Here is a 27715-nt window from a genome sequence, read left to right as displayed (position 1 = left end):
TTTCTTTCTTTCTTTCTTTCTTTCTTTCTTTCTTTCTTTCTTTCTTTCTTTTTTTTTTATTTACTTGACAGACAGAGATCACAAGTAGGCAGAGAGGCAGGCAGAGAGAGAGGGGAAGCAGGCTCCCTGCTGAGCAGAGAGCCAGCCGCGCGGGGCTCAATCCCAGAACCCTGGGATCATGACCTGAGCCGAAAGCAGAGGCTTTAACCCACTGTGCCACCCAGGCGCCCCAAAGAGCTAGTTTCTTTAGATTTTTGTTGTTAATACAGAGAGAAACTCAGATTATAGTTTTAGCTAACAAGGTTAGTACTTAGTGGTGAAAATTTCTTGAGCAGGTAAAGTTAACCAGAAGTCTGAAAACTCTTCAAAATTTTAGGCCCCATTGGTTCATCCGTTGCAAATTGATACTGTATGTGGCTTCAACTGATTGTCTCCTAGTAGAATTCAGAGATCAACAGAGTAGGAAAAACTTTATTTTCAGGAGTCTCATAACTCATCAGCAGTTCAGAGCATGTGACTTTCTGCTTATAAACTTATTTTGCATCTTTGATTTCTATGAGACTTCAAAGTTTCCCCAGCATATGGCATGGAGAGAGAAAGAATACACGGTCACTTTGTTAAAGGATTTCTCCAAATGAATATTATGCTATAAATTTATGTAACTAGTGAATATTTAGAAGAAAACATACTCCTATTTCAACTTACTCCTTCCAATATGTCTTCTCTTTCCCTCTTTTATTTTTTCCCTTTGGAATTATAGTAGTCTAGCATACTGTACCTTTTGCTTATTTATCTTATTATTCTCTGTCTTCCCCCATTAGAATGTGTGCCTCAGGAGGCAAGGTTTTTGTTTTGTCCACTGTGGTACTCTACTCCAGAACAGTGTCTCGCACTTAGAAGGGATTGTGTATTCATGAATGAAGAAATGAATGAATGAATAACACATCTTTTATAGTCTACATTTCCAAGTATCCTCAAAACACACATATGTTCTTACTGCCAAATATAAGAAGCACACCAGAGCATTTTAGCTAAGTTACCACAATCTGTGTTGGATTACTTTTAACATAGACTATTTTGGTAGAAAAAAAAAATTTAATGTGGGGATTTGTCATTATTTTCACATGATTTTTATCTAGGTCTTCAACTTCTCCCTGACTTTTATGGAAGCTAAGGCAGGAATGAAAATATCTTGATTTTTTTTCGGTTCTCAGTGATGTCAGTAGTGAAAAAAGAAAATATGAAACTATCTTATTAAAAAAAAAAATCTATTCTTGGCATTTCCAGAGGCAGGACAGAGGCCCAGAATACAGAGTTGGGGGTGTGGTGTTCATTGGATTCTCTCTTGTCATTTAGGAATGTGAGGTAAGAGACCTGATAGAGACTCAAAGTTAGTCGGGTTGCTGATGTTGAAAGGCTGGCCTGGCTGTGATGAGATGTGTATGACCATGAGGCCGAGGTCCAGGACTCAACCAACTAACCACTAGGCAGAAATGTGTTCCCAGTATTATATTCGGTTGACAGTCAATACATCAGACCCAACAACACCTTCATTTTAAAATGCAAGAGTAGAATGATGGGTCATATTTAGTGGTATTAAAACAGATTCTTATTTGTTTTAGTAAACAAATAGGATTTGTTTACTAAATAATTTGTTTTAGTAACAAATTATTTGTTTCAGTAAACAAATAATTTGTTTAAGCATGGTCATTTTTGACTCAAAATAGACCTTGATGAAGGGCATTTTCAGCTTTACGTGTTTGGGGGCCCTGTTCCTGGATCCCCTGGGGAAGCTATCCTTTTACTAGGGTCAGAATGACTTCCCCAAACTTCAGACCATGGGCTCTACTTCTGCCCTGAGCACACATTGTATAACTGCTTCGTTAGCAAATAACCTGAAAGAAACACTTCCAGTTAAAGATAAGGGTAAAAACCTCCCTAAATTCTAATCCTACACCTCCAAAGCCTGCAACCCTGCACATACTAAATGCATAAGACAGAGTTTGTAATTTTCTGAAATATCTTTCATCCTGATGATTTGTAACTCTTGATGTAACAAAAACCAGAAAACCTTGTATTGAACATTCCTTCTTGGGAGCACTCTATCTTTGGTGAAGATTGTGTGTCCTGGGCAGCAGCTGTCCTTAATTGGTCTTGAATAAAACTCTCTTCCTTATTATTTTTTTATTTTTGGTAAGGAATTCTCAAAGCTTTATTCATTTTGCTTCTGACAATAGTGAAAATGCTAGTAGCTTTGAGACACGTTTCCTTCCTGGACGGTGTTGGCATTTCAGCTCCTGTGAATAGTCCTTGAGTCCTGAAACATGACAGGCCTGGCTGAGAAAGTGATAGAATGGCAATAATGTTGATTTCTACACTCACAACCTATGATTAACAAAATTCAGAGTTGACGCCCCCGGGTTATGTTGTTGTTGTTAGTTGATTAATTGTTTATGAAAATGAAATTCTGGTGGGGATCTAGATGACGCAGTCAAGCAATGATAGCTGGGGGATGTCAACATGTTCTGGTGACCCAGGCACAACAGGGAAGGAATTAACTGGATAGACTTGGCCTCACTTGTTCAAAGAATAACACATTTTGCTTTCTACTGCAGCTGTTGTGGAAATACTTCTGAATAAGAAAATTGTACACCAGCATACCACTGTGTGACTGGGAACATACTCAATTTACCTGAATAGCCCTTCTTCCTCTCATTATGCCCCCTTTTGCTTGCTTACTTCTCATTTGTTTTTTTTTTATTGCTTTCACTTATTTTCAGGTTCTATTGCCTGGTGTTGACTTGTGTTTGAGAGGCTGAGTTAAAAATGCTCTTAACCCTTTTCCATTCTCTGTATCGAAGGTATAATAATAGAGCCATGAAGGTCTCCACGGAGCCTCTTTTTCTTCATCCTTTCTGCTCAGTTTGCCCTGCCTTTTTTTTAAAAGAAAACAGTTGCATTTATTTTATTTCTTCAAACTGTTTCTTGTTGTTGTTGTTTTCCATTTCATTTTATTGTTGCAAGCACTCTTAATTGGCTGAAGTCATAGAGAACACCACTTAGGGTTTGGCCTCCAGCTGATAAAAGCCTCTTGTCCTTTGGACTAGAAGATAGTTTCTGTTATTCATTTTATATCTGATTAGTTGTAGAATGAAGCCTAATAAAATAAAAAAAATCTAATACAAGGGGTTTATGTTTTCACCCCCTTTTAAGCAACGTATAATGTAATATAATTAAATACTTAAACCACTTCATCTCCACAGTATGGAGTGCTACACTGAATGTGGTGGGTGCAGGAGTGCAGCGGGCCCAAGTTTCAATCCTGAGCTCCCTTCTCGGTAGCTCCCCCTGGGATACATCACTGTTCCAAGCACAGGGTCCTCATCTGAAAAATAGCTCTATGAGGGATGTTGGGGTGTGGGCTTTGACCTCGATTGCCTGCCTTGGCAGCCCAGCCTTGTCACTTAACTGAGCAATCTTGGGCAGATTATCTAGCTGTCTTGTGACTCAGTCTTATCAGTTGTAAATGGGATAGTAATAGAAGTCCTGCACAGAGTTGTGGAAGCCATGACTACTGAAAGACAATGATAATAAGGCACTTAAACTAGCCATAAACTTTCACTAGCTATTACGACTGACCACTTTGTGAGATAGTTTGCATGAAAATCCTGAAGGCCTACAACTGTCAGTTCTCTTCTTTATTTCTTTAATCTTAATCAAATTATTTTCTTTTTTCAAAAAAGATTTATTTGTTAGAGAGAGAGAGAGAGAGCATACACACATGGGTGGGGTTTGGGACACAGAGAGAGAGACTCTTAAGCAGGCTCCACATGCAGCATAGAGCCCTACAGAGGGCTCGATCTCATGACCCTGAGATCATGATCTGAGCCGAATCCAAGAGTTGGACACTTAACCTACTGAGCCACCCAGGCGCCCCTTTACCAAATTATTTTCTGCATTTAATTCTTTTAAATTCTTTTAATTCTTTGTTTTTATATTTGGCTTCTGTATCATAAACTGTTGGCATCTGCATTGTTGCCAGTATCTTACTTGTAGTAATTGTTATGAGTAACATTCTTGCTGTGATATACCAGAGTCCGACGGTTGACTTTTGGTGGAAACCAACATTATCCTTCAGTGCCCACCGAATGCCATACACCATACCAAATTATCAAATTCAGTGTCTGTGTCCTTGGGAACTTTCACTTTGGGGAGCTACTCTATTGAACGGCACTGCCTCCCCATCTGATGAGCAGCAAAACTTAGAAAGAGAAAGAAGATGAAGAGTGAATAAATTTGAAGACAAACAGACAAGGGGAAATGTGAGCTTTGGGATGGCTTAGCTTAGGATTAGTTTAAGGACAGCAAATATGTGCGTTTCCCGTAGCCTGCGGCTGTCATTGCTGGGATCGAACACAGTTTTGTGATGTTTTCAGCCCAGTTCTCCATAAGGCTTCAGTCAGCACTGGCCTCTTGGTTGTTAGCCGTCGTTTGGAGATAAAATAGGGTGGTCAGCTTTGTTTTTCTGGGTTGGGTGAATGTCACCTTTTGGAAGAATAATTAGTTCTTTAAGTGTTTCTAGTCCTTCCTGAACATGGAAACAAGCTTATGTTTGGATTTTCAAATTCCAAAGATGGTCCATTGAGCTAGAAGTTTTTTTTCCTGAGGAAAATTTGAAAGGTTTTCTGCATGGGCAAAGGAAGGGTTTAGGCAAATGGTGTGTTAACATCAGTCAATGAATTCATATTTGTATGTTCCTTTGACATGAAAAACTACCAAACTATCTTATTTTTGTAAGAAATGAAGAATCTCTCCTTTCATGTTAAAACTAGTTTTTAATGAGTGATGCTGTGTCCATCTATACATCTTCACCTCATGGAGTCTTACTAAGGATCATATATACCGGGACACATAAAACCGTGGTACCAATCAGTTGGTACCACTGATTTTATGTTACTTATAAAATAAAAAAATTATTTTATCACCATTTTCAGATAATGTTATGCTTTAGAATCTTGGATCAGATAGCTCTAGTAGCCTACAAGAAGGAATTGATTTGTGCTTTATAACACATCTCACTATTTTTACCAGAACTTGGTGGACCAAAAGTCACTTACAACGACTGAAGTGTATTTTTAAAATTTTATTTTATTTTTACCTTTTTCCTAAAAAATATTTCTAGGCTTACTGTCACTGCTGTGTCAGTCCATGTTCCTTAGGCCACCTGAAAGCAAAAGGACAGATTGTTTTTACCAGTGAATACACACAGACCATCCATAGCCCTAGAGGTCCCTTTACTTGGATGACTTTGTCATTTGTTTTCATTTTCTTTCTTGCTTGCTTTTATAAAGATTTTTCTTACTTATTTTAAAGAAAAAGAGAGAGGGAGCACAAGCCGGGGCGGGGGTGGAATGGGGGAGGAGCAGAGGAAGAAGCAGACTGCCCACCCCCACCCGCCAAGCAAGGAGCCAGAGGCAGGACTCCATCCTAGGACTCTGGGATTATGACCTGAGCTGGAGGCAGATGCTCAACCATCTGAGCCACCCAGGCCCCCTTGCTTTCATTTTCAATAATGATACAGACATTGCCGGCCAGAGGATGAACATGATTATGATATGAGGCCCCAATACAAATGCAGGAGCAGACAGGTAGAGGCTGAGGTACAGGGACCGTAGTGGAAGAAATATTTCCTGCAAGATTTAAAGAGTGGAGCGGCTCATTCCCAGCAAATATTCTGTCTGTGCTCCTCAATCGAGGGGCCACTAGCCTTCACTTTTTAACAGCCACTACAGATGATCTAGTGTTCAGAAAATTCACAGCCAGAAAAACTGACTTAAATAATTCTTTAAGTTTGTCGTATCTCTGGCTATCCTTCCTCACCCCGCCGCCTCAGCAGCCACTCACAGCCTTTCAGAAAGTAAGTCTTCCTGTGAGAAATTTGAGAGGCATGACTGAAAATAAAGGGTGAACTTGCCTTTGCACATTACACCTGCCATGGGCAGGTCCTTGGTGTCGCCTACCTTTGCATATTCCATGATTTCTGTCTGCAATTCACTTTCCCTTTGTTTATTATCCAACTTCTGCCCATCTTTCAAGGCTCAGCTCACAGCATTTCCTTTAAGAAGCCTTTCATGTACTTCCTGTCATATCCTGGGAGAAACAAGTTCTACAGTTATTGTTCCTACATCACTTACACATAATGCCACTGTCCTGTGGAAGACAAAGATCTGTCTCCATCACCAGGATTCAAAGTCGCCTTTGTAACCTTAAGACCAAGAGATGTTTAGTACACAGTTCTTCCTTTGTAAAGTTTGTGAGTGGAGATTACATACTTAATTGTCAACTCTACGTAAAAGTGCAGGTGTGTAAGTGAGGTAAGTGGTAAGGTCGTAGACTTGTGTACTGTAATTACCAATCAGCTTGCCTTGGAAAGAAACCATTCTGCTCCATTCCAGTAATATATTTGTTGCAGTCTGTCCTTTTCCTAGCATGGCACTCCTGGTGATTACAATGGTGTAATGCAAATACCATGGCTTTAGGAGGCGTGGTCGCTAATGGATGAACTTGGATTTGGAGCTGTCCCAAAGATTTACTTTGGATCTTCTGTGATGTTTCAAGCCCTTCATTTTGGCAAGTCTGTCATTTGCCAGTTGTCAAATAGGTTGAGTCATTAGTCTGGCCTTGTCATTGGAGAGCTTCCAAATGATTGATATGGCTCTGCTACCCTTTCCAGCGGGATAATTAAATGCCCACTCAGCTCCATTTACCTGGTTTTATAAAAAGTAAAATAATATAGAAAGTTATGTTATTCCTTTTTTCTACCCGTGAAAGCAGCAAGCTGGGAAAATGAATTTGAACAAGCTGTTTGCTCTAATATTTAGTCCCTGAAGGACAAATTTCCTATTGGAAAAACAAAACTTTACAGTTCTTTTTAAGCTAACAAAATCATCTCCAATTTTCTACTTTGCATAGTAATTTTGTGTACATTTTCCTTTCTTCTTCACAACTGCCCTGTGTAATAGAAAGCTCAAATGTTATTTTCTTTATGTTGTAGATAAATATCTTGAAACTCAGAAATCATTTTAATGTCATATACAGTTCCTCCATTAATCTCCTACCAGCCCATGCTATCAAGCATCTTATACAAAAGGGACGTCTGAATATTGCATAGCTGTGTTATTCTCACATTCAGGGTCCATTTCCAAAGCGTATGGGTTTTGACAAACTTGTTTGCCAGGATGTTGGGATTTCTTAGGTGAACCTGTGGGGAAGGAGAGCAAGCAAGACCTGGTCATCCCATTCCAGAGTAGTGAACTTGTCTCTGAGGTGCTGTAACCAACAGTCCAAGTTTCGGGTCGGATGGAAAGTGATAACTCAATATCAGATCAAATGAGAAATCTGTGAGACATTCCCTCCTCGCTGACACAAATGATTCCTTTCAAAGGCCAGGTGCTTATTGTCTCCAGTATAAAGTGGCTTTTGGATGCTATCCAGTCAGCAAAGTAGAAACTCGTACTTGGCAAGGTAAACCTGGCCATGGTTTCCTGGTGTGCTGAATCAATAGGAAATGACTTTGGAAAAATACAGCGAAGACCACAACAAATGGTTTTGAATGTTTTCAGCCAAATACTATAAAGTGAACTGCCAAGAGTCTCCCCTGTGATATCCCTTTTGGATGATAACATATGACTTCGAACTTTTGCCCTTTCCATACTATGTGACCTTCATTCTTCAGACATGATTAAACCAAAACTCTTTCTACAGCTGGACATTGGTTCCTCTAAGGACCTTTAGTTGTCTTCATTTTTGCCCCTTGAGGTCCCATATCTTGATACTATTGTTGGCTTCTTGGAGCCCATTCTCATTTCTCTATTTTTTTCAATGCCTCTGTTTTCTTTTCTTTGTTTCTTTTCTGTTTTGAAAGTCAAGTGAATATCAAAACAGGGTTACCATGGGACTCCTCACTCATCTGGGCAGCTGGGCTGCGAGTGAGGAGGAGTGGGTGAGAATAGAAGGAGGAAGAGAGGAGGATCGAACAAGTCACAGTTGGAGCGAGCAGGACGAGGGACTGTCCTGTCATCATTGTGTGGACGTCAGTGCGGGATCGAGGGTGGGTGAACGGGAGTCAGTTTATTCTTTTGAGTGTTTTTGTTGTCTGTTTGTTTTGCCATGTTGGTTTTAAAGTGGTAATATTTGATTTTGTGACTATTTTATAATGGAAAACATTTTGAGTATGAAAAAAATAGACCGTGGGGATTGCCTTCTCATGTCCATGCAAACTCATATGTCTAAGGACAAGTTTTCTTCTCATTGCATCAACACTTCCAGACAATTCTGGAGATTTCTGAAGCACAGGAAAACTTTTGATGGACTCTGCTCCATTTTGGGTTATAAAGGTTCAGATGTCAGACAAAACTAAACAGAATATACCAAGAACTAGACATTCTCACACTTTCTCTCCTCTTTTTGTCTCTTTTTACCAGTTAAACAAATGTATTTTTTTTTAAAGATTTTATTTATTTATTTGACAGAAAGAGATCACAAGTAGACAGAGAGGTAGGCAGAGAGAGAGGAGGAAGCAGGCTCCCTGCTGAGCAGAGACTCGATGCCAGGACCCTGAGATCATGACCTGAGCCGAAGGCAGTGGCTTAACCCACTGAGCCACCCAGGTGCCCCTAAACAAATGTATTTTTGAACTTCTTTCAGACTCTGCTAAAACCAAGTAATATCAAAGTGTCTTGCCAATCAAGATCCCGTACTTCCTCACTGCTGATGGTGATGATGAAGACAGAAAATATTTATTGAGCAGTTACTGTCTAGCAGACACAAAGGGCAGCCTGTTACATAAAGGTATTGCATACATCTTTCATTTGCTGTTCTCAACAATCTGGAGTAGCAATTACTCCTAATTTAAAAATGAAAGCCTTGAGGTTTAAGAAGACTAACTTGCTTGATGATTCTCCTGCTATTTAGCAGTAGAACTAGGATCGATCCCTCATCACTTATTTCAAATCTTATAGTCTCTGGGACACTGGGTGACTCAGTTGGTTAAATGTCTGTCTCGGGCTCAGGTCATGAACCCACCATCTTGGGAGCCAGCCCAGCATACGATTCCCTGCTGAATGGGGAGCTGTTTCTCCCTCTCCCTTTGCTCCTCCCCCTGCCCATGTTCTCTCTCTCTCTGGCTCAAATAAATAAATAAATAAACAAAATATTTAAGAAAAAAAAGCTCATAGTCTCAATCTACATGCAATATTATACTGGAAATGTTATTGTTGTTTTTCTTTTTCCTGAAGGGTATTACCAGGAAAGAATAGCCCACAAAAAAGTAGACTTACCCATGTGTTGGGCAGCTTTATCCAGACTCCGAGGTGATCTCTCAACATGTGCAAGGTAGGACCTGAAGAGTTGAGGTTATAGTCCATTTCTGTGAAAGTTTCAGAAAAGTCCTCCAATTCTCAAATACAATATAGACTGACCATTGTACTTTTTATTTTATTCCAGGATTATCCATTTTGGCTAATGGAAGTGCTCATAATTGTGTCTGCAACTGTTAATGTGTTTTGCCTATTGTGATTTGAAAACACGGTCCAAAGAGCTCCATGATGAGTTCTGGATATCTAAAAGAACCCAAAGAAAAGTAGCAGCACAAACTGAGGGCCTGCTGCACCAGACACTGAACAAAGTGCTTTAGATACCCTCTCATTTTCATCCTTCCCAAGATGATGTGGAGTATTTGGGATCATTTTAACATTACCTGCAGAGGAACTGAGGCTCAGAGAAGCTGAGTAACTTGGACAAGTCCCTTGAGCAAGTTCTGGAGTCAGATTTTAAACAGCTCAATACAACCCACTTGCTACAGTCCATAAGTGTTCCTTGCACCTCAGTTCCGTGTCAAGCACAGAGCTGTGAAAGGGGAGTCAGCAGGGCACAGGACCAACGTGGCCAAGTGGCTCTAATGAGCCGGGGCATTGGAACTCCTCTGCGTGCTGCATGCCTATAGCAACGATGATGACACATCACTGTACATGTTTCTAACCGTATTTCTACCCTTTGAGCATGTCGCTTATAATCCTTGTGCTGGAAAAAGCACACCTGCTAAGTAGTACTTTGCCCATGGTACTGTCACTGAATTCAAATGGTATTCTTGATAAAATTACAGACTTCCTGAGAGAACATAACTTACTCTGGACAAGATGGGATGGGAGAGACAGTTTTCCTTCAAAAAAAATGAGAACATTAAAAAAAAACAAAACATAACAACAGAACAAATGCCAGAGTGAATGTAGGCAAAACTCTCCTTGACAGTGTTTTCAACTGCAAGTCCCAAGGGCATAGTAAGTCTATTTTAAAAAATGTACCACCCTGATCATCATAACCAGACTATACAGTATGATGGCTTTTCTTTTGAGTATTAACATTGCAGTACTTTTATATACTGAATATTTTTTTAATTTTATTTAATTATTTTTAAAGATTTCATTTATTTATTTGGCAGAGAGACAGAGAGACAGAGAGAGAAAGAGAGAGAGGGAACACAAACAGGGGGAGTGGGAGAAGGAGAAGCAGACTCCCGGTTGAGCAGGGAGCCCAATGTAGGGCTCTATTCCAGGACCCTGGGATCATGGCCTGAACCGAAGGCTGGAGCCCAACAACTGAGCCACCCAGGCACCCCTGTATATTGAAATGTTTTAATAGGATCAAATGTTAAAGAAATAAAGACCTGAGATGAAAATGGACACTAATAATGGTGTAGGTGGTATCCTAACCCACAGAATTCATTTAAACCCCTCATGATTCAGTGGCATGATAATGTTATATAGTTATGAAGAACCAAACTTCTCTTTTAGGGAGGCAGCATGAACTTCTACCTCCTGTACTTTAATCTTAAGTTTTTGTCTTTTAAGTTATGTCCACCCTGGCTAAAGCACAACCATGTGAGACACCTCAAATAATTTCCCTGTCACTATGTCCCTATCACATGCCTAGTTATTGCACTTGAAAAAAAAAAAAAAAATCAAGGAGCACCTGGAAGGCTCAGTTGGTTAAGTGTCTGACTCTTGGTTTTGACTCAGGTTATGATCTTATGTGTCATGGGATCGAGTTCTGCATTGGACTCTGAGTGCAGTGGGGGGGTTCTGCTTGAAGATTTTCTCCCTCTGCCCCTTCCCCTACTCTCTCTCTCAAATAAATAAAGATATCTTAAAAAAAAATTCAATCCACCATCAAAATAAAGAGGCAAATAAAACTGATTTTCAAATTATTTGAAAAGTGTAGAGCTTATCTCTAATACAGACTCAAATTTAAATTAATTCTATAATTATACTCTATAAACTTCATATATATATATATATATATATATATAATGTATAGCATTTTAAACAACTGATCAGTTAATTGGTCCTTAGAAAGTATATTTCTGCTCCTTGAATATTGACAGAGAATGAGATCTTAAGTCAGCTTATAAATGCCCTCACTTGGGAAGAAAATGTCAAGGGAATTCCACTTCGACCTTCCATGAGGCTGTCATTTTAAATGGCTGTCTTTGTTACACACTTCTTCGCATTTCTAAATTTAAGCTTGAATTCTATGTTAAGAAGCGAGCATTTTTATCACATGATAAAAAATTGTCTCTTTAAATCTTGGAAAAAGAGCTTGAAGATTTTTAGAACTATAAGTATGGACATACACTTCAAAAATCTAGATTTCTTTGGGTTTCTGTCCACATGGAGGATTCTATTTCTCTGTTGATCCTACTTCTACCTTTCATTTTTAATGTTTTTGCTTTAAACAAGACTCTGTGTAGCTTGTGCTATTCATTAAAACCAGAGAATTTATTGTTATGAAATTAAAAAGCATAAACCTGCTAAATGACCTTCCTTGAGGAAAAGTTAAAGCTGGTCCATGTAACCCCTATAATTTAGGACTTAAATGTACACTGCTTATACAATAAAGAAATACACTGAAGTCCAACTTCAGCTCTCTAATAATATTACTAACAAAATAACTACCATTTACTCTTCTGTATGTCAGCTACCATGCATGAGCTACAGGCTTCAATGCTTTCACCTTCTAAGGCTTACCACAACCTGTGCGTCAACTCTGTGTCATATTACAGAAAAGAAGACTATCTTGATCAAGATCACTCAATTTTTAAGTGTCAATGGGGGAACAAAGCTTGGTCTAGTCTTCTTCTTCTATTAACGTTTAATATTCGGTAGTTATTTATTGAGCATTTACTGCATGTTAGATTGAAAAAAGGAGCTGGACCTTCGAGCCCTTAGAGCATGCAGGTAATCTGGGGGAAACCATGGGAACAGGCGGTGCAGAGCGGCGAGTGTCGGGTCGCAGGTAGCACAGGGGACTACCTGAATACATAGGCCCGCTCTGCTCACCGCGCATGAGCGTCGAGCAAGGAGCAAGAAAGGCTGCCCAGCAACTCGTGTTTAGTTGAGACCAGAAGGACAAGTAGAAGTTGGGCAGAGATGGAAAGGTTGGGGAGTAGAGCCGGATACAGCAATTGCAAGCGGACATAGAGGGAGCATGGAGTGTGTGTGAGGAGAGGAGTGCAGATAGTTGCACAGGCTGGAGCTGGTGAGGACCAAGAAGGACTGGGCTGGGAGCAAGGACCATCTTGATGTCCGGGAGTATTTCCCTGGTTGTGAAGTGGTCTCCTAGGGTCATTTGCATCATTGGGTCTCCTCACTCTCCCAGTGTTCAGAGCTGCCCCAACTGAGAGCCAGTGCTCCATCCCCCATTAAAAGCATTTCTTCTCTGTTGCTGACCTTTTATTCTGCCTGTTGCTTGTTCTGCTCCTTGTACTCATGCATTGCTCTTTGTTATTACCTTTTTCACAGGAGTGAAATTGGGAACACTTGGCCCTGAGGATCCCGAATGCCTAATGGTTGTGTTTCTTGAATATCAATGTGAGTTTAACAGTGCTCTTGGCATCACCCTGCCGTACACTTTTCAGTCTCTGCTTCTCCTCCCTCTGCCACCATTCAATACCCATTTTACAAAAACCCAGGAAACATCATGAAATACAGGCTGTTGGGAAAATCACTAAATGAGATCAAGCTGGAATATGTTGCTTAATTTCTGTGATGCCTGGTAGCTATTCAAATGAGTACTTTTTTTTTCATGGTATGTACTTGTTAGTGGATGGATACACTTGTTTCAATATAATTTCTAAAAGGAATATTCCATTTTCTCCTGGGCGAATCTGCAAGGAGGAAAAAGTTATCACCAAGACATTAGCAGCTGGTGCCTACAGGTAGGGATGATCAAATTGACCAATGAAAGAAGAACAAAAGTCCATGCTTTTTTGATGTCAATTGCTGGTGGCACTATTCTTTGAAACACAGATGATAACTTTTCAATATGCAGTCCATTTGACTGAGAGAACACTAGGAATTCTGCCAAAGTTCTGTTCCACCACAATTTGTCTCTTAAAGCAAGCATTTGTACAGCACTGTCATCTTCATTAGTCCCTTTGGGAGTTGTGCTGGGAAACAAGAATTGTTATTCCCATTTTACAGACACTGAAAGTGAGAGACAAAGAAGGAAGGATGTTGTTATAAATATTTTAGCATGTCATTAGGCTTTAAATTTCCAGTTTGTCATTAAGCTTCTTGAATTTTCCTATTGAACAAGTTGTGTTCTGTCTTTCTAAATGAGCTCAGCAAATTCTGAAAGAGGCAGGATAATTAGAATTTTGGGCCAATGTTTCTGCCTCAATCCCAGCAAAGTCCTTTCCTTGCACACTTCCTTTTCTCTTGTTTTTTTTTTTTTTCTTTTCGGCGATTATATTCTAAAGGCTAGTAAAGAGTAGACTATCTCTGACTCCATGTCCCTTAGGTTAAGTAAAGAAGAAACAGTCCTCTTCCCCCCACCTCCTTTATATATTAAAAATAAAAAGACTCATATGTATGGACAATTCACTACAGGCAGAAAAATGACTAGTAGCCAAGGCTCATGCTAAAGGATTCTGGCGTTACAAGGAAGGTGGGATAGACAAATATCTATATCTTAATATAATATTAACAACCACTTAAATTTATTGAGTGCTCACTGCATTTCAGGCACTTTACATACATGATTTTCATTTAATCTTCACTAACATTAGACCTCTGAAGAAGGTAGTATCATTAACCTCATCATGGGTATGAGAAAGCCAAGGCTTAAAGAGTCTGAACAATTTGCCTGAAGACATATAACCAGGAAAACAGAGGCAGGTTTCAAAATCCTAGGCTCTGACTCCTGAACTGATGAGTCCTCCTCTGCTGTTCCTTTTCAAAATTGTTTATTCACTGGCCAATAAGTTTTAGAATCAATTTGTCAATTTGTACAAAATATCTTGCTTGTCTTTTATTTGCAGTGCAATGTCTTTAAAGATTAATTGGGGGGAATAAGACGTCTTAACAGTAATAAATTGTTTAATCCAGGACCAAGGAGTGACTGTGCATTTGTTCAGATGTTCTTTTATGTTGCTTAATATTTACAAGAAAGTATATTTGCTTTTTCTTCATAAGAACCATGTGCATTCTTTGTTTAGTAACTTCTGGTTACTTTATAAGTTTTGTTGCTAGTTAAATGGTCTTGATTCTGGGTTCTTTCCCTGTTTTGTTATTACTGATATAAAGAAACATTGTTTTCAAGTTGACCTTGAACCTAACAACCTTGTTTATCAATCTTAGTGACCTCTGGTTGTTTTGGCCTCTGTTTGCTTTCTCTGTAGATGATCATATCATCTTCGAATAATGACAGTTTCGTCTCTTCCTTTCCAAATCTAGTCCTTCTTTTTACTTTTTCTCCAAGCCGATGTTGAGCAGTAAAGATAAGAATGAGCATCCTTGTTTTCTGACCTGAAAAGAAATAAATCTCAAAGAAATATTTTATGATTTTTTCTGCCAGCACTAATCAAGCTCAGCATCAATTGCTAGTTTTATATCTTTATTTTCTTTTTAAATCATATCTGACCAATTAGGTTAATTATGTTATTTTTGTCTTGTAGGAGATGTGATGACTCTGTTAGATTTTTCTGTGGTGAAATCATATTTATATATGATATAAATATGTAGATGAAAATGGAGAAATTTGAGATGAGACTTATTTGACCATAGTTCTTTCCTTTTTTTATTAAAAACAATTTGGATATGTCTAGATAATAATTTATCTACAAATTTTGAATCACTATTATAAGCAATTTAGATGTGTTTTATTTTTCTTATATAGATCCTCACTTGGTTCTGAATCAAAGTTGAACTAGCCTCTTAAAGGAATGGGCAGCTTTCCTTCTTTTACTGCTTTGTGGAGCAACTTGAATGGGATAAGAATTTTATAGTCCCTTTTTGAATTTTCCAAAGTATCACCAGACAACTTGTCATTAAAGAAAAATTTTATCTGAACTTACTGCAGTAAGGAAGAAAGTGCCAAAGTCTTGGTATTTCAGAAAAGTCAGAGGTGGGATATTTATAGGGCTTGGAGGTTTGGGCTGAAATGGTTTAAGATGAGTTTTTCAAAGAGAGAAACTGATTGAGAATGGACTAAGTTTGTGATATAATTTTGGTTTGATGAGCACAGTGAGGCAAACATCTTAAAGTGAAAATGAGGAAACTGTTGTTTGATGAGCAAGGTATTGGATGAGTACACTGTTTTTTCCAAGAAATTGATCTTCAAGAATTTCCTGAAGCAAATGGCTCACTGAGAGGATGATACTGGAGCAAAGACCAGATATGGATATCTAGGGGAAACTCATTCCAAGCAGAGGGAACAGCAAATACAAAGACCCTGAGCTAGGAGCAATGTGTTCAGAACAACAAAAAGCCAGTGTGGTAATATTAGAGCAGAATGAGAGATCTGAACCACAGAGAACATCATAAAGGCTTTGAAGTTTACCTTGAGAAATATAGGGAACTACTGGGGACTTTTTGAGGAGAAGAGCTACATGATCTAACTTAGATTTTAAAAAGATTATGATGACTATTGTGGTGAGATTTTAGGGGGTCAATTTAGGATGCTATCATAGTACTCTAGGTGAGAGTTTACATGATGGTTGCTTAGATAAGAGCAGGAGGAAGTGAAATCAGGATCTATTGCAAAGGTAAAGAAAATGGGTTTTGCAGATATATGGGATGTGTGTTGTGAGAGAAAGAGAAGAGTAGTAGAAGCAACAAGAATTTTGGTCTGAGCCAGTGAAAGAAGACAGTAGTTGACATTGACTGGGAAGGAAAGGCTCTTGGAGGAGCAGGTTTAGAAGCTGTAGGTAAAGAATTTAATTTGGGCCATGTTGATGAGGTACCTTTTAGATATGCAAGTAGAGATGTTATGTAGGCAGTCAAATATATAAGTCTGAGGCTCCAGGGAGAGGTTGGAGGTAGAAATAGGAATTTGAAGTTCTTAACAAATAGTGGTATATGAGGTCATGAGATTAGATGAGATCACATCAAGAACTAGAATAGATAAGAAGGCTCAAGGAATGGGCACTAGGCTCTCCAATGTTTAGATGATAGATGAAAGAAGAGAAACCAGGAAAGGAGACTGAGAAAAGCCCGGTCAGGACAGTGGAAAAGAAAGTTAGGAGAAAAGAGTGGTGTCCTGGAAACCAAGAGACATAATCGTTTCAAGGAGGAAAGAATAATCAACTTTGGTCAAATTTGAGGATGGTTCCTATTTGGATCATGTGACATAGTATGTGAAAGTAGTTGGGGACCTTGGAAAGAAGAGTTTAGGGGAGTGGTGAGAGGAAAACTTGACTGCAGAAGGCTCAAGACTGATGGGAAGAAGGGGATGGGAGGCAGGGAGTGTAGACCACACTTCTAAGGAATTTTGCTGCCAATGGGTGCAGAGAGAAGCTAAAGGGGAAAGTGGTGTCGAAGAGATTGTATATATGCTATGTATATATGCTAATGAGAAGGATTAAGTAGAGAGGGAATTAATTATAATGTTAGATAGAAAGAAGAGGATTGTTTGAGTAATAATTAGTCTTTATCTCCCCATAATCCTATCTGCTCTTGCTTGTCTGTTTCAGACACACACATATATATGTCTATAACTATTATAAATATATTATAGGTATAATATTATAAATGTATAATGTCTAACAATATACTGTATAATATGTACTATATAATATATATATATACATTTTAAAATTTCCTCTTACTTTAAATATATTACAATCCTTGTGGTGCCATATGCTCTTCATGCTTTCTGTCTTTAAGGTCGCTACTACCACTGTCTTTTGGTTCAAATTTGCCTGATATATCTTTGTTAATCCCTTTATTTTAAATGTTTCTGTATTCTTTTACTTATAAATCTGTGTCTTATAGATAACTTACTCCTGCTTATTTTTTAGTCTAGTTTGAGTATCACTATTTTAATTTATGAATTTAGTTCACTTATATTATTTTTTTTAAAGATTTTATTTATTTATTTGACAGACAGAGATCATAAGTAAGCAGAGAGGCATTCAGAGAGAGGAGGAAGCAGGCTCCCCGCTGAGCAGAGAGCCCGATGTGGGACTCGGTCCCAGGACTCTGAGATCATGACCTGAGCCGAAGGCAGAGGCTTTAACCCACTGAGCCACCCAGGCGCTCCCACTTATATTATTTTAATTTTATATTAGCTCTTATTTCTGATATCTTATTCAATAATTGTTTATTTATCTTTTTTTCTTGATTTCTTTGAATAGGTCAATTTTTCTTATACAGGTTGAAAATTGTATATTCTATGTTTATTATAAATTGTATATTCTGTTTATTATTTGAATATACAATTGTATATTCTATGTTTATTAATTATTCTATGTTTATTATTTTCCCTAAGGTATTGTGGACAATACCCAAGCGTTTTTTTTCTCCCAAGGAAGGCTATCTTTGCATGTCCTTATTGCCTTTGTTCTGTTTCCATCCTCAGGTACATTGATTTTGGGTGGTGTTGTCATTTAGTCTTTGATTTTCTGGGTTTTATGGCTCTTCCTCCTCTTTTTTAAAGATTTTATTTATTTTGTTTGACAGACAGAGATTACAAGTAGGCAGAGAGGCAGGCAGAGAGAGAGAGAGAGAGGAGGAGGAAGCAGGCTCTCTGCTGAGCAGAGAGCCCGATGCGGGACTCGATCCCAGGACCCTGAGATCATGACCTGAGCCGAAGGCAGCGGCTTAACCCACTGAGCCACCCAGGCGCCCCTCCTCCTCTTTTTTAAATCTGTCTTTTGGTTTTTTGCCTCATCCAGTCCTTTTTTTTTTTTTTTTAATTATTTCTTTTCAGTGTAACAGTTTTCATTGTTTTTTCTGTTTTTTGTTTGGTCATTGCTGATTTACATCATACTCCCAAAAGGTATTACTTTGTTTTCTTGTCCTTTCTCATATCTTATGAAAGTATTTTTATGTTGATTTCCCTTTTTTTCATGAATGCCCCTTTCAAGAGCATTTTAAAAGTGGGTTCTTGTACAGTAAACTGGCTGAACCTTTCTATATCTTAATATATCATTTCTATATCTTAATATATCATTTGTCATTATATCATTAATTTTTAATAAAAATTAATATTTTAGCAGAATATATTCTAAGTTCAAATATCCAGTCCTTTTACAGTATGAAATTATTACTTCATTTTCTTGCATCCAGTGTCCCTGACATGTGATATCAATTTATTATTGTTCATTTTTAGGTTGTCTGTTCTTTCTCTCCAGGACATAGCTAATAGAATTTTCACTTTGTTTTTGATGCTCTTGTAATTTATGATAATGTGCTTGGATATGGATTTCTTTTTTTATTATTGATTTTCCTCAGCACACTTTATTTTAGATATTGGGAAAATAATATAAGATGTGGTTTTGCTGCCCAAGCATAATACCAAATATATTGGCCTGCATAAATGATTTTTTCATATCAGCCTATTTATTTTGCAGGAAACAATGATTACACATAGTTAGCAAAGATATCTAACCATTTATTGGTTCTTAGTATGTCAGACTGTGCACAAAGAGGTTTTTTTTTTTTCATGTTTGAAGCTTTTATTTAAATTCTAGTTAGTTAACATGTAGTATCATATTAGTTTCAGGAGTAGAATTCAGTGATTCATCACTTACATGTAACAACCAGTGCTCATCACAAGTGCCCAGCAACATGAAGAAGAATGAAGCTGGGTCATTTTCTTACAATATACACAAAAATAAATTCAAAATGGGTGAAAGACCTAAATGTGAGATAGGAAACCATCAAAATCCTAGAGGGGAACTTAGGCAGAAACCTTTATGCCAAGATTACATGCATTATATTTTAACCATTGCAATAGTTTTATGAAATAGATACTACTTCCATCTTTAGGAGTTGAAGGAATTAAGATGCAAGACATTTACATGACTTGTTCAAGATCACTTGACTAACAAATGATGAAGCCAAGGCAAGGTTTAATTCCAGTTTTTTTTTTTTTAAACCCAGGTCTTTCTCATATCCCTTTGTTACCCTGTACCTCTAGTTGTATATACATTGTGACAAATAATTTCTATTTAATTGATCAGTACTCTAAACAGATCTGCTTTGTGTTAGAAATTTTTTTTTGTCCAAGGAGGAATCTTATTTAAAAAGTTGCATGGTTTTTTTTATAAGTGCTTGTGGAGAGAGAGATAGAGAGGGAGCCAGAGAGCGAGGGTTTCATGCAAACGGCTTTGAGAGAAATGTAATAATGTACAATTGTGAAGATAACTGCAGTCTCTAGAACAGGGGTGTGCAGATGAAGTGGTTACATGCACTGTGTGCTCATTCCTCTTTCCCCACAAACTGTCATCCCCTGGTTCTTGCTGAAATGATGTCTATTAGTAAAACAAATGTAAGATTCACATTTGAGAGAGGGAAGATTGCGAACTAAGAGCTGTGGGCAGGGGTATAAGCCTCTCTGTCTTTGTCAATGGGAGGACGCATTTGTCACCCACATGTCCCATTAACAGTTTTTCCAACGCTGCTCCTCAGTGTCTGGGTCTGATAACAAGCTAGTGTCAGACTCAAAAGGGTAAAAATGGTGGGAAGAGATTAAGTGGTGCTTCTAGAATCACTTACTTCCTAGACAATTTTTCTGAGGTCAAATGATAGTCTCCAAAAATTGCATATGATTTCAATTTCAAAAAACAAAAAAACACAAACAAAACCCCAAGTACTTTCAGTTCTTTGATTAGTCAGTCACTTTTCCCCTTGCTCTCTTTAATGTCTTATAATTCAGTATTGAGTTTGAGAAAGGATTAATGCAGGGAAAGAAATTTCGATGACAACAAATAAAACTTGTGGATGGGTGATTTTATTTATAGGTGTTCACTTATTTAAAAAAGGGCTCTTAAAAAAAGAAAAGTTCTTGAGTTCTAAACTTAAAAATGACTTGATGGGATTCAAATGGTATTGGCTCCTGAGACTATAACTCTTACAGTTATGCCTGTCATAATAACATTAAATAGTGTTTATTGAGATGCAGTTTCCAATTTGGAGTGCATTATTTATGGTCCTCTCAGCACTCTGTGAGGTAGGTGCTATTATCCTCACTTTAAAGATGAGCAAACTAAAGGAAATTTCCCAAGGACGCCCAGCTATGAACGTCCCACAAGGATTTAAATCGAGACCTTCCTTAAATGGACACACGCCGCTCACATCACTGACTGTTCCTTACCTCACCCACAAGATAATGCATCTTTACTACCTTTCCTGTGCTGGTTCATTGCCTTTATTAAAATCCTTTTGGTTTTTTTCTCTTGGTACTGTGACAATCGGTGCCTTGGTTCTGAGCAGTTTATATGTCCAACTCCTGGGTCACAGATCTGTGTTTCTATTTTCAGTACACATTTAACCTTTAGTGGATCTCTAAATAAAACATTTCTTTGCTCAATAACTTTGAATGAATATAGACGTGCATTAATTTATTATTATATTGGAGGAGGGATGGCAGGAGTTATTTGCAAGCATGAAGACTCTTGACTTATGTATGTTCTAGATTCCTTTTCCTTCATGTAGCTGAATCTAAAAAGAATTATGCTTTCCATACTATGCAACTCACCAATGGATTGATGGATTGCTACCAAAAGACATCTTTAGATTCAATTCTGATGGGGGCTGCCTTGGATCTGGCTGAAGCATCTGATGTGTTTTCTCCGCTGGTATTCCATGGTGACTCTAATGATTAGTTCCCTGGGGTTTCTACAATTTAAAGGCTAACTTACAGCTAAATCAGATAACATGGTTTATAGCACCAAAGATGTCTTTTGATTCATGCACTGCCTAATGTGGTGGTTGCTTGCCATAGGAGGCTATTTAAATTAAAATTTAAATCTATTAAAATGAAATTAAGTTAAAAGTTAATTTTTCTGTCACTCAAGCCACATTTCAAGTGCTTAGTAGACACATGTGGCTAGTGGCTATTTTACTGGACAATGACACTATGGAACATTTCCTTCATTGCAGAAATTTCAGTAGGACAGGGCTAATGATAAAGAAGACAGAAATGAGGTTAAGATTAATTATTCCACAGAACCTGTTGGTCAGCATTACCCAAGTTACGGAATGAGGTGAAGCATGCTGCATTACAATTCCCTCTCTATTTTTTTTTTTTTTTTGTCTTCCTAGATACCTGCTGGGAGGAAGGGATTCAGTCTTGTGCATGCAGTATCTCATGTCATACAGCTCACTCCTAGGGATTCAGTAAATATTTGCTCAAGGTTGCATGAATAAGAATCCAAAAAATAACATGAATAGAGAAGAATTCTTGCAGGTTAGAGAACTGAGTGGATATCCTATACACTAACAATATAACTGTAGAGAGAGAAATTAGGGAATCAATTCTATTTACAATAGCACCAAAAACCGTAAGATCCTGAGGAATAAACCTAATCAAGGAGGTGAAATCTATACTCTAGAAACTACAGAACACTTATGGAAGAAATTGAAGAAAATACAAAAGGATGGAAAAACATACTCATGGATCAGAAGAATAAACATTGTTAAAATGCCTATGCTTCCCAGAGGAATCTATAGTTTTGACACAATCCTGATGAAAATGCCAATGGCATTTTTCAAAGTGCTGGAACAAACAATCCTAAAATTTGAATGGAACCAGAAAAGACCCTGAATCACCAAGTAAATGTTGAAAAAGAAAAACAAAGAGGGGGCATCACGTTGCCTAATTTCAAGGTATATTACAAAGCTGTGGTCACCAAGACAGCATGGTATGGGCACAAAAACAGACACATTGATCAATGGAACAGAATAGAGAGCCAAGATATGGGCCCTCAACTCTATGGTCAACTAATCCTCGACAAAGCAGAAAAAAATATCCAATGGAAAAAAGACAGTCTCTTCAATAAATTGTGCTGGGAAAATTCAACAACTATATATAGAAGAATGAAACTCAACCATTCACTTATACCATACACAAAGATAAACTCTAAATGGATGAAAGACCTCAATATGAGGCAGAAATCCATCAAAATCCTAGAGGAGAACATAGGCAGTAAACTCTTCGACATCAGCCACAGCAACTTCTTTCAAGACATGTCTCCAAAGGCAAGGGAAACAAAAATGAAAATGAACTAACTATTGGGGCTTCATCAAGATAAATTCTTCTGCACAGTAAAGAAAACAGTCAATAAAACCAAAAGACAGCTAATGGAATGGGAGAAGATATTTGCAATAGATAAAGAGCTGAGACCCAAGATCTATAAAGAAATTCTCAAACTCAACCCCCCCCCCCCAAATCAAGTCAAAAAACAGGCATAAGACATGAACAGACATTTCTCCAAAGAAGAGATACAGATGACTAACAGACACATGAAAAAAATGTTCATCATTATTAGCCATCAGGGAAATTCAAATCAAAACCACATTGAGATACCACCTTACACCAGTTAAAATGGCAAACTTTAACAAGGCAGGAAACAACAAATGCTGGAGAGGATGTGGAGAAAAGGAAACTCTCTTATGCTTTTGGTGGGAATGTAAGTTGGTATAGCCACTTTGGAAAACAGTGTGGAGGTTCCTCAAGGAGTTAAAAATAGAACTAACTACACTATGACCCAACAATTGCACTGTTGGGCATTTACCCCAAAGGTACAAATGTAGTGAAAAGAAGGACCACATGCACCCCAGTGTTCATAGCAGCAATGTCCATAGTAACCAAACTGGAGAAAGAGCTGAGATGCCCTTCAACAGATGAATGGATAAAGAAGATGTGTTCAAATATACAATGGAATATTACTTAGCCATCAGAAATGATGAATACCCAATTTTTGCATCAACATGGGCAGAACTGGAGATTATGCTAAGTGAAATAAGCCAAACAGAGAAAGTCAATTATCATATGGTTTCACTTATTTGTGGAACATAAGGAATAGCATGGAGGACATTAGGAGAAGGAAGGGAACATGAAGGGGGGAAAATCAGAGGGGGAGACAAACCAGACAGACTACGGACTCTAGAAAACAAACTGAGGGTTTTACAGGGGAAGAGGTGGGGGTGGGTTAACCTGGTGATGGGTATTAAGAAGGGCATGTATTGCATAGAACACTGGGCATTATATGCAGACAAAAAATAACAGTGTACTGTATAGTGACTAACATAACATAATAAAAAAATTAGTTGGACAAAACTTTAAAGAAATGGAATAGTTGATCCAAGTGTTTCAATGTAGAAGAGATGACTGTTTTCCAGACTTCAAGGACTAAAGCCTCTTGTCACCAGAAAGAAAAAGGAAGCCAGAGCTTAATAGCATTGTCAAATTCAGTTGACTCTGATTTGGAGAGGGTGGTTGTCAAGTCATGGTGAACATTTTTGCTTCTACGAGTTGAGTGAGACTCTGAAAGGGAAAATAGCATTTTTTATTCAAAGTCTTAATTTATTTCCTGTTCTAGAGCTAAGTCAAAAACAAGCTTGGAGGGGTTATTGGAAAGTTATTTACAGAAGCTTTGATTTTTGGGGTTATGAGAAAACCATGATAAGTGGATCATTTATGCCCTTGAAAAATAAAGTCATGTTTTGTATTACAGTAAAATACTGTATGCTCTGTCCTTACTTTCATATCTCACATGTTTTGTAAGCATATTATATATAAATGGGAGTTACAGTTGTGGTTGCAAGAGCAGAACAAATTATTATCTTTTTTTTTTTGTGGTTGGCACAGTTAGGTCTGGGGTATGGAATCATTAGATTCCTTTTGGCACTGTAGAATAAAGTTGAACTTGGAATTTAGTTGACATTTATTTGCCTATGATTTACCACATATTTTATGGCAGGCAATGTTTCATATGGTCATTTACAAAAACAGAACTAAAAATGTGTGTAATTGATCTCACAGTGTAATTGTGTGATTTTCATATTCTGTGGATTGTATTCTTCTCAGGGACTAAGTCATTCTGTGGTTGTCACAGCACACTTGCCTCTCTGCCCAGAGTTGCATCTGCTGTCCCAAGTCTGTGGATGTGTCCTGAAGTTGTTTTTCCACCGAGAGTGGACAACTTTTGTATATCCAATTGGATCCTCTCATCTGGTCTTCATTTTGCCTGGACAAGTACTTTTGAGTTAGCAGCCTACAGTTATAGTACAGAATGAGGCCCCCCAATCTCAATATGGATTGGAGTTTACATCTAATTGTGACTTTTTTTACGGCATGCTCTCAATAACTGATATGTGAGGGGAATAAGCCACATCCTTGGGCTTTGATGATATGACCTCTGCCTGTGTGGCCTGGGTGGGTGGCTCAAGATGAGAACAGAGCAGTATTGTTTTGGTATGACCTCCAGCAATCTTGGAGATGGATTTAGAAACTAGGATGGCCTTGGCTCTAGGTTTCCTTAAATTCTCTTCCACACAATATTGTGCCACACAAGAAAGGAAGATGGAAAACTTCAAATTAATCAGCTGATTACTCTAAAAAAATAATTTATGATTATAGTTTTTACTTATCTAGATACCTTATCTGGAAATTTGGGGGAAAAGTAAATCTTTTCATATAGTAGGAAAACTGTTTAAAGTCAAACTGAGTGGAAGGAAGTAGTTGGATATTCATATAATGAGGTTATATTAGAATAGTGACAAAGTGCTTATTTCACAATTTTGTTCTCCTTTATATGCTTTCCCCCCTTCTTTTACTACAACAAGTAAGGTTTCTCCCTACAACTGTGCCCCACCATTCCTATTAAAAAAAGAGACTCCAAACCAAATTCAGCTCTGTGGGAGTTGGGAAGAATAACAAAACCTAAAACAGCTTATCCTGCCATCCTATACACACAGTCAGGGAAATTTGTGAGTTAGTATTGGTGGGAACTAACATAAAACCACAAGATCTAGTTTCCCTTTGTTTTAATAGAAAATTGGTATTAATCTGTGAGTGGAAAGGAATGGCTGCTGAGCTATAAAGAAATGAAAGAAATAACTCTAGATTCTGAATTTTCCATTTCAGAAGGCCTTGCTGCTTGTCTGACTAGGTATGTCTGAGATGGGCAAGAGAAAAGTTCCTCTTCTGAACTTGCTGGCAGCACACCATACATTCTCTTCCCGTGGAAGCTACATTATTAAGAGATCCAAGTGAGTCCTGAGGGTGTTAGCTGAGCTCGACTCTGACAGGTAGCCCCAGAAAACTGCTGGAAAGCTCTGATTCAGAAGGGACCTTGAAGTGTTTGTGACATGGCTGGAATATGTCAAACTCTACCACAGACATGGAGGCCTGAGGGGAGCGACTATTTAAACCTTTATGGTCACACTCAGATGCCTTTCTAGAAGAGGTGATTTACTTCTCCTGACAGGTGTGAAGGGGTACTTGCCACTCTCAGAACAGCACAATCACCCCATTTTAAACGAGGGAGCCATTTATGGCCTCTTCAATTTAGTTCTGTGATCAGTTTTTTCTAATATACTTAAATCTCTACATTCTGGTAGCAAAAAAGAATTCAAGGTGCATACGAAGGAAGTGTGAGCATTAACAGGTCAATGACATCAGCTCTGAGGTACAAAATCAGCTGCTGGCAGAGAGTACACATCTTTAAACCTGACTCTACCCCACAGTCAACAATACGGGCCACCATACGCCTTTTCAGCTAAAGCAAATTATTTTTCAATTCTTCAAAAGTATTTTTCAATGACCCTGAGAAATTTGATGTTCTCCATAGGATGCCAAAACTATTTTGGAAAAAAAAAATGCAAATAGAAAAAAAAAAAAGAAGATTTGTCCCGTTGGAGAAATACTCTCAGAGCTATGGTAATAGCTGAAAGATTTCCTTAGTGAAGTTATGAGCAATTTTCGTAAGTATGTTTGAGAATCCATCCACTTTGATCCCCTCTCTTTAGTCTTGACAATTGTCTGCAGGCACAAGTCTGTTAAAACTTGTCATACCTTAGGGTCTGATTTTTCACTGCATCTAGAACCAGCCATGTAAATAAATCACCCTCTTCCCCATCCCCCACCCCCAAAGAAGCTGTATTTCCCAATTCTGAATTCAAAATGTTTAGATTCCAGCTGAACTGGCTGCTGAGATGATCCTTTACCCAGATGATATTGCTACCGAGTTATTCTCATCCATGAGTGATTTTATTCCTTAAGGAGACATTGACAGAGTCCAGAAATATTTTAGGTCATCAGAACATGGGCAGAACTGGAGATTATGCTAAGTGAAATAAGCCAAACAGAGAAAGTCAATTATCATATGGTTTCACTTATTTGTGGAACATAAGGAATAGCATGGAGCGGCTACTGACATCTAGTACATAGAGGCCAGCCAAAGATGATGCCAACTCTCTGGAAACACACAGGACAGCCCCCACCACAAAGAATTATCTGGCTCAAAATGTCAGTAGTGCTGAGGTTGAGAAACTTTGCGTTAGTCTATATGATGACAGACCATCTGGTTAATTCCTCCGCCAGATGACCCATGCACATGGAAACCCGCCGCGCAAAGACCTGTTCACTGTAGAAACTCAGCCACTGAGGGAAGTGACGCTTGAAGAGCCAGCTATCCTGTGAAGACTTTCCCTGAGCCTTGCCTTATGGGCTAGAATGTTTCAACCTTGGGAGACTATGTTCAAGAGGAGACGTATTCTCTCTTTCACAAACTTTGGATAAATACATGGGTGGCTATCTGGTATGCCTCCCTTTACTTCAAGAATAATTTACTACATACTTTCTATTTTTATATCAGCTACAAATTTCTGCTCAGTTAATTTGTGTCAGGTACATACTAAGTGCTTTGCAGAGGTTAATTTATTTCAGTCTTCCAAAATACATTGAAACTGTCATCACGAGCTTCATTTGTATAGAAGAGGAAACTGATACTTAGAAACAGGTCACAATGTTTGTAAATATTAAGATTGTCAGGAAAAGAGTTGCTGTGCAAGTATTGTAGAACATAAGCTCCAAGAAAGCTTGTAATTTTTTTGTCAGTTATCTTCTGTATCTTCAGGGCATGGAAGTACACAGTCAGTACTAGATTTATATTGTTGAATCAATGAGTGGTACTACCAGAATCCAAGATTTCCATGGTTTTTCCATGGTGATATTATCAGTCAAAGCTTCTTTGCTTCAAAGCACAAGGATTCCTTTCAGAATTCCTTGAACACAAATTAAATGAAAATAAGAATTTTATAGCATCTTATGGAATATGAAGAAATGTCGAACTACAAAGACACAGGAAGAATTCAGTGTGGTTCTGGGAGCTTCTTGGACTTTCATTCTAGTGCTGGGCCTGCCCCCC

This window comes from Mustela nigripes, chromosome 1 (assembly GCF_022355385.1).
Source record: "Mustela nigripes isolate SB6536 chromosome 1, MUSNIG.SB6536, whole genome shotgun sequence".
Classification (NCBI taxonomy): Eukaryota; Metazoa; Chordata; class Mammalia; order Carnivora; family Mustelidae; genus Mustela; species Mustela nigripes.
This window is presented reverse-complemented; position numbering follows the sequence as displayed.